This window comes from Seriola lalandi, unplaced genomic scaffold (assembly GCF_002814215.2).
Source record: "Seriola lalandi dorsalis isolate HSWRI2012SDOR001 ecotype SW California unplaced genomic scaffold, Sedor1 jcf7180002054795, whole genome shotgun sequence".
Classification (NCBI taxonomy): Eukaryota; Metazoa; Chordata; class Actinopteri; order Carangiformes; family Carangidae; genus Seriola; species Seriola lalandi.
Genome location: NW_019525348.1, coordinates 1,251,817 through 1,259,867, shown reverse-complemented (window position 1 = coordinate 1,259,867; position 8,051 = coordinate 1,251,817).

Sequence of the window (8,051 nt, the reverse complement as noted above, 5' to 3'; positions counted from 1 at the left end):
ATAGATTATATAAATTCCCAGTTTCACAAAAATCTACTAAAAATTTTGATGGGGAAATAATGATTTCATCATTTTAAAATGATGCTAAACAGAAATATAAAGGGAATAATAATAATTACAGAAAGGCAACTAGTTATGTATGTGGTATGTCATGGAATCACACAGAGAAGAGACCATTTCAATGCCTGAAATAAAAAAAAGAATAATAATTCAATCATTCATATTATATTAACAGTAACAGGTAAGTTTATACTGATCTTTATTTACTTTGTACAAAAAGACCATCTATAAAAGCCTAATGGAATTACAATAGTTATATCTTTGCATAAAAATTCAGGTCACATGTCGGCATAGTGGCCCCCTCACTGCAAACTAAAAATTTTAACAAATTAAAATAATAATAATAATAATAATAATAATAATATAATTACTTATATGTTTAATACTTTATTTATTCAGTTATCTGTTGAAATTAATTGCAATTTCTGTAAATTAGATTTCTCAGCTTGAAGGCCTAAACAGTGTTTCAGACTTTCTCTGCACAAATTCTTTATTTATTTATTATTTTGATGGTTTAAAAAGAGTTCATTTTAAACATAGTGAGTCTATTTATCTTTTTTGTTATAGCATGTGAACCCCCTCAGAGATTGATAAAACTAATGTATTATATGTGTGGCTGCTAACACATACGTATGGTAACACAATGTATAAGTACACCAATTATAAACCTGCTTTTTCCCTACAGATGATTTTTACTTGTATGAATTCTGATCCACCGGAGCCTGATCTGAGTTTTCTAACATTTCTTCTCTCAGCTAAAAGAAGATCAGTTACTCATCTCAAAAACACCATGTGTAAGTTGTAATAATGAAGCAGCAGACAGTGAAACATCAGACACACAGTCAATCACACAGGATTCACTTTGAGCGTCTGACACACACACACACACACACACACACACACACACACATATATACACACACACACACACACTTGCTTTTACCTCTCCTTCCCCCAGTCTGTCTGTCTATGTGGGTGGATGTTTTGCATGCATTTAGCTTGTCCCTGTGTGTGTGTGTGTGTGTGTGTGTGTGCGTGCGTGCGTGCGTGTGTTTGTGTGTGTGTGCATTAGCTAACTCTTTTATGCATGAAATGGAGAACACTGTGCACCTGAAGGCACACATCAACACCTCAAGAACAGCCATCAGCTCAGGACTTGAGTCACATCCAGTGGTTCACACACAAATACACACACACACACACACACAAACATACAAGAGCGTTTTCGGCTGCGTGTGCGCACGAACACAAAAACACATTTGACATAAATAAAGTAATAAAAGTAAATTTTCCAGTGCCATTCCACCCACTTATTACAACTAACACAATCAGCTGTGATTTCCCCCAAGACAAATAACTGGCATTAGTTTATTATTTCTAAGTCTGAACAGCACCATCATACATTCAGTTTTAATAAAGCGTCTGTTCACAGCTACTGAACTGGTGCAAAATTACTGGAATTATTTAATAGAGTGTGATCAGAGGAAAAGGCTTCTGTAAAGAGATTAAGCAGAAATTGATTGAGGAATAGATGTGACTTCACAAATTTCTCTTAAATGCTTCGAAAATAAAATATTTTGTCATAATAAGGACATATTCCAGTGGCACCCTGAGCCGCCGCGCTCCTCTCATCCACAGGCAGCGCTGAGGTCAACACAGCCCTCGCAGTTTTAGAGTTTGTGTGTTTTAGGGAGAAGAGTAAAAAAAAAAAAAAAAAAAAAAAATTAATCACCGGCACATTTGCAAATCGTAGGAAGACCAGAGCATCATCATCATCACCTTCTTCTTCTTCGCTGGCGATATACTACCCACAATCCTTTTCCACAAGCTGACTAATTAGCCACAGAAAGGTCAAGTAAAGTCAGAGTGTGATTAGAGAGAGAAGTAGAGAGAGAGGGAAGGGGGAGGGAGGGAGGGAGGAAATGAGACAGACGAGAAGAAGAAGAAGAAGAAGCTCGCATACATCTAGTTTTGGACACACGCCAGAATGTCTCATTTTTTCTTTGTTTTTTAATTCGCTGTCTTTTCTCTTACTTCTTTTACTCCACGCCAGCTGAGAGCTTCGCTACAAAACTGCCTTCAATTTTTAATCAAATGCTTATGTCGCGGCACCTGGACGTGTCGGCTGAGCAGTCACTAACGGCAAGAGATGCCGTACAGATCGGACCTGGCGGGCCGAGATGTGAGGCCTCCAGAGTCAAATGCAGTAGAGACGGGTGTGTGTCTGGGCTTTTTGGGTGAGGAGTGTGTGAAGCTCATTTGTCATTTTACATTAAGTTTTATTTTTGTTCATATTTGTTGTCATTAATACTTGTGAGCTGCCAACCACTTAATTTACTGCTACATATGTGTGTGTACTTGCATGCATTTCCTGTGTGTGCATCTGCACACATGCATTTGTGGTTGCATGTGTGTGGTTGAGTGCAAAGTGAATACATGACGGTAGATGCAGGACCAGCGCTATTCCCAGTGAGCCTCATACGGTGGTCTCGCCGCAGGCTTCTCCCCTGGCTCAATGTTGAGTCAAAACATCTCCTGATAATACAAAAAAATATATACTGTATATATATATATATATATAGAAGAAGGAGAAATACAGCAGCGGAGTGCGCTTTCCTGTCAACAGCAAAACACAGCGACGTGTTGGATGACAATGCACTGACACACTGACACTGCACCTACTGTGCACTCCCAACCTTTGGGAATTCACTGGAGTGAGGAGCCGGTGTCTACTTAGCATCACAGCTCCAGATGATGTACAATATGTGTCATTCTGCAGGATTTTTTAAAGCAACATATGTTTTGCTACACACCAAACACAGAATTCTCACACACACACACATACATGCACATGCACACACACACTGACAATGGCTGTACACTTGCTCTTCTACCTGGAATAGCCTGATCCCTGAGGGGAGTGGTGTTTTAAGACATTCAAACACACTCTCACACACACACACACACACACAGATAGACGCATGGTAAGTGGACCCGCAGACTAATGGAGTTTAATTACTCCCAGCACATCCATCAGGGGCTCCAGTAGGGGAGTGGAGTATTTTATCACCACTTTTAAGGGTTATTAGTACAAATACACTGTCACCCTGCATTACCACTGCAACGCTTTAGGGTGCCGTGCCCCCACCACATTCATTACAATCTCTATCAGTATCTATCAGAACTAAATGCTCCCTCTCTCTCCTTCTACCTTCCTCCTTCCATGTCCTAGACTCATACACAGACACACACACACACACACACACACACCTCTTCCTCTTCATGCTTCCATCTCCCTTCACCTCCTTTGACATACACCTCTAAAAGTTTCACTCCATTTATCGTCCGGCACTTTGATGATGGAGTTTGGCAGCTGGCAAGGACACAACCAGACAGTGACTTTAAGAGCCCAGTGGTCAGTCCAAAAGAAAAAAGAAGAAAAAAAAGAAAAAAGAAAAAGAACATTTCTGGATCGGATGACTTCTTTTCAGGGAGGCTTAGCACATTATTCACTTCACGCCATTACCAAGCACGCAAAGGTGGGAGGCTTAAGAGAGATTTGTTTCCTTTTTTTTTTTTTTTCTTGATGTGTACTGTTACTTGAGGAAAGGGACGGTTCGCAGTTTCTGGCCCAGGGAGGTGAAGTGGGGGATATCAATCACACAGTATCCAACACCTATGGAGTCCATTACTGACTGGAGAGACTGACATTTTGACTAATTTGAAGGGATGTTCGTGTTCAGCTCTTTTAGACAATGATACTGTGTGTGGTGTATCTGTGTGTGTGTGAGTGTGTGTGTGCGTGTGCCTGTGTAAAGTTTGGCCTAATCCATTATAAGAACTTATGTTTATTAGCTATATATGAGCGCTAATGTGGATCTCAGTACTAGAGTTATACTTATATATGACCTATCAGTAATGACAGTGGCTCTATATTTTCACACTGTAAACAAGGCCAAGACGACTTCGCAGGGTGAGCTAAAGTTGAAATTCATAATGTTGTAACCAATACAGTCATGATCTCCATCATCATGGTAGAGTTAACAAATCTGTTAGTTCTTTTTTGATTACCAAGGGGTGTAATCAACATCAAATGTAAACAGACGACAGCAGTTGTTCTCCTTTTAAAGAATATATGCCGTGCAGTTCGTTTTATACTGTCACGACAGTGTATTCAACAGACCTCTTCACATTGGCAGCAGCCATCTTGGTCATTAAAGGAGCTATTTGGCTTTATTAGGTTTTGCTAGCATTAGCATCAAACTTAATTCCTTTACTCACCAACAGCTGTCTCCAGAGATGGAAGGCAACCCCAATGTTAACTCTTGTCTATCAAGTCTTACAACCTCTTGCCATGTAAACACGACAATGGCCGAAGCGCTCGTCAGGCCATAATTGCTACAACCCGCTCCTCGCAGGAAACCATGGCGGCAGAGAAAACTTCGTAACATCGTATCTAACTTGACACGTTTTTGATAAATGGTTGTGATTGGCCCAAACAGTCTCTGGAGGGATTGAAATCTAATTGGGAAGTGGCCAGATCCATCTGCGAGAGCAAATAAACATGAGCTCACTGATTCCAACAAGAAAAATAACACTGTACCACAGGATTTATTACTGAGATCTGGAAATAATTCAACATAGCTAAAAGTCAAAAACGTGAATAAAAATTGTGGAACTGTAAATTGTCACCCATACTACCTGTTTCTTCTCTGGTCCTTTTTGAACTACCATACTTGCCGTAGTTTTCAATTGCAATGAGGAATTATTACCACTGCAATGTGGGTGCACGCTCTTCCTCTAAATGAAATGGTTTAGATCATCTGGATGAACTCTTTTCTTGCCCGTCTGGACTTCCTTGTAGTGATGTCACCATGTTCCCAGTTCACAACAATTTGTTGGTTCATATAACTGATAGAAACGCTAACAAACTGCAAAAATACGCCCACACACGAGAAAGTTGATAATAAACCATATGACAATGACAGTGTCTTCTCAGTTCATCATTTCAGTAAATGATGTGTTCATGTTACCTGGTTTGAATCTTTCACAATGTACAAACCAGCAAATAGATAGTTAGCAAATAAAGAGGCTCAGAGCCTCCTCTCTTCTGATTGGCTCACCGACCTGTTGTTACCAGAGCTCCAGAGAGAAGCCTGAGAGAGGAGATGTAAAACTACACTGAGATGGTTTTTGGTTCTTAAAACCACAAATATATCTTCTTATGCATCGACACTTCAAATAAAACACAGGGAAACTGTAAAATATGGGACCTTTAAAAATAAAACAACAATGGAGCTAGTTTATTTTCTGAAGTCACACTTTTTTGCTACTAATTGAAAACAGCTTAACTAACAAGTTAGCCAGTGGATGGATTCTAACTAGTAGCCTAACACTAACATGTAACTTAAAAAAAAGACTGTAAAAGCAAAAGAAAAGAGGTATTTCACATCTGCCATTCATGCTTATCCGTTAGGTAACACTCTGTCTGGCTCCACTGATGTTTAGCAATTAGATTATTCTGCTTAAGGAACAGCTCGGCCACAGAGAAACGAATGTACAGGGTCATCCAAAGGTCCAGTCTGCCGTCTTTTATCTATGACTCTAAAGATCGCAAAACATGATTCTCCTCACCTACAGCATTTTAAATACCCTGACACTGTTGCGTGGCAGCTGTTGGCCACCGGTTCCAGGGCTGGGGGAAGGTTATTTGGAGGTAAACCCCAAACAGCTCGGGCTTCGCAAATGGCGCAGTTACTGTTCTTACGCAGTGTTTATGTTCATGGCACACACCTGCCTCTTTCGCCTTGGTTTGCATTACCATATAAACCAACCTCAAGAAAATGAACCCACCTCCCTGAAACTATAAGAGGAACAGTTTAAGTTTGAGATCGATATATCGCAGCCAGCTCCAACATATGAAGACAAACATTAAAACTGAAAGCCTACAGTTAATGCAATATTTGAAAAAGCAGGTACACAAAGACATACAGATTATATAAAGACAACCCGTCACATGAACCACGTTGCATTGTTCCAGTCATTTTTTTAACGTCTGTTTCAACCATTCATCTGACCAGGTGGCTGTTTATTCCCATTAAATTATTTCACTTTTTTTTTTTTTTTTTTCCCCAGAATCATGAAATAAAAATCTATACTGGGATTCCCCAAGCTCTCGTTATCCGGTTGCACATATTTTATAGTGAAATAAAACGGCGGTGTAATGAACGTTGGAATTTGACCCCATGCTGTTCGGGCCATGCAAAGGTCAGGAAAATTAATTTTGCCCACTGTTGCAGGGGAGAGCTGGAGAAAAGCAGTAAGAAAAAGAGGAGGGTGGAAAGGTTATGAATACAATAAGACATCCTGTGTAACCTGAACATCAAAACCGCATCATTCAACAGCTGATGAGTTGGTGCCGTGTGTGTGTGTGTGTGTGTGTGTGTGTCGCTGCTGGCACCCTTCTGAGAACAAAACCACTCAGCCGGTCCGAGCTGAGTCCTGCTTCTGTTATTTATGGAAAACGAGGAACGTATGGATTAAACAGCTGATGCCAAGAAGAACAACAAGAGCAAAAAAAACCTGCTATGATTCACTTCCCAAACCGTGGAAAAGCGCCAAAGCGACAAACAAATCAATGGCAGTTTGGATGATATCTGGCCCCCGAGCATTAACAGGCCGTGGAGCATTCAAATGAATGTATATGTGTTGTAAAGTGCAGTTTTCTTTATATGCATCGAGGCAGGCCAAAGCTACAATATGTGCTATTTTGTCCTGATTAACATTGCTCAATACAGGCAATTGCAAGCAGTTGTAGAAGTAGTAAAGCTCCCAGCAGCTGCGGCGTGCTAAATACATATATTTTCCTCCTCCTCTTTTGAGCCTCGCAGAATAAGCAGAAGAAGTGATGCTGATTATTTTAAGAGACAACAGTGAGATCCATCAAATTAGAAACCAGCCAAAACAATCAAATAATGCACTGGATAAATGATGTCATACTATAAAATCTATGGCTTATTGTCTGGGCACAGGGCCAATTTACATCGCTACACTGGTTATGCAAAACAGTAGGAAGGCTTTGAACGTGAGCTAGTCATCAATATACAACAGCAACAGCCCGCCGCTGTTTTTCGATGTAAATTTGAATGTGTTTTTTTTTTTTTTTTTGTGCTTATGGCAGCCCTTTAAAAGTCACATGTGAGGGAGGATGAGGAAGAGGAGAAAAGAGAGGAGAGGGAGCGGGAGGAAGAGAGGAGAAGAGACGAGCCCTGGCTGGCTGCCACTCATCTGGGCACCTTCTCTAAGCAGGGCAGAAAATCAAACACGCCAGGAAAGAATTAAAGGAGAAAGAGAGGGAGAGAGCGGGAGAGAAAAAGAAAAATGATTTTTCTTATAAATAGCATGGCTTGCCAGAAGGCAGAGGAAATGAGAGCAAGTGAGCGCTGGAAAAGAAGGGCTTGAGCTTGACACGGGGCTTAAAATTGAGAGGGGGCGGAAAGAAGGGACCTACTGCGCGAAAATGTCTCCAACCAAAGCAAGGATTAGTGTTCCAACCTCCTCCACCGCCAAGATCCGCCAGTACAACTAATCACCTTCACAGCTTCTCTCACTCGCTCTCTCTCTCCCTCTCTCCTCTCTTTTCTCTGTCCTTTTTTCACTCTTTTCATTCCCCTCTTCTTCGTCTTTTTTTTTTTTTTTTTTTTGCCTCCACTCTCCTCTGCTCTTTAAAGTATCATTTCGCCCCTCTCATCATCATTATGGCTAAAATTAAAGCAGAGTATGTTCTGCCAAGCACGATTAGCTGCTGCAGCCTAACTGGGTGCAGCTAGGTGCTTGGGGTTTTTTTTTTTTTTTTAGTCAATTTAGTGCGTAGATGCACGGTGCATTACCAGCCACAGGAATACACTGCAAACTTCAAAAGGCATCTACATATATGATGACAAGGGATGTCGCAGATAAACCCCCCCCCTCCTCCCCCCTCCCCTCCTTTC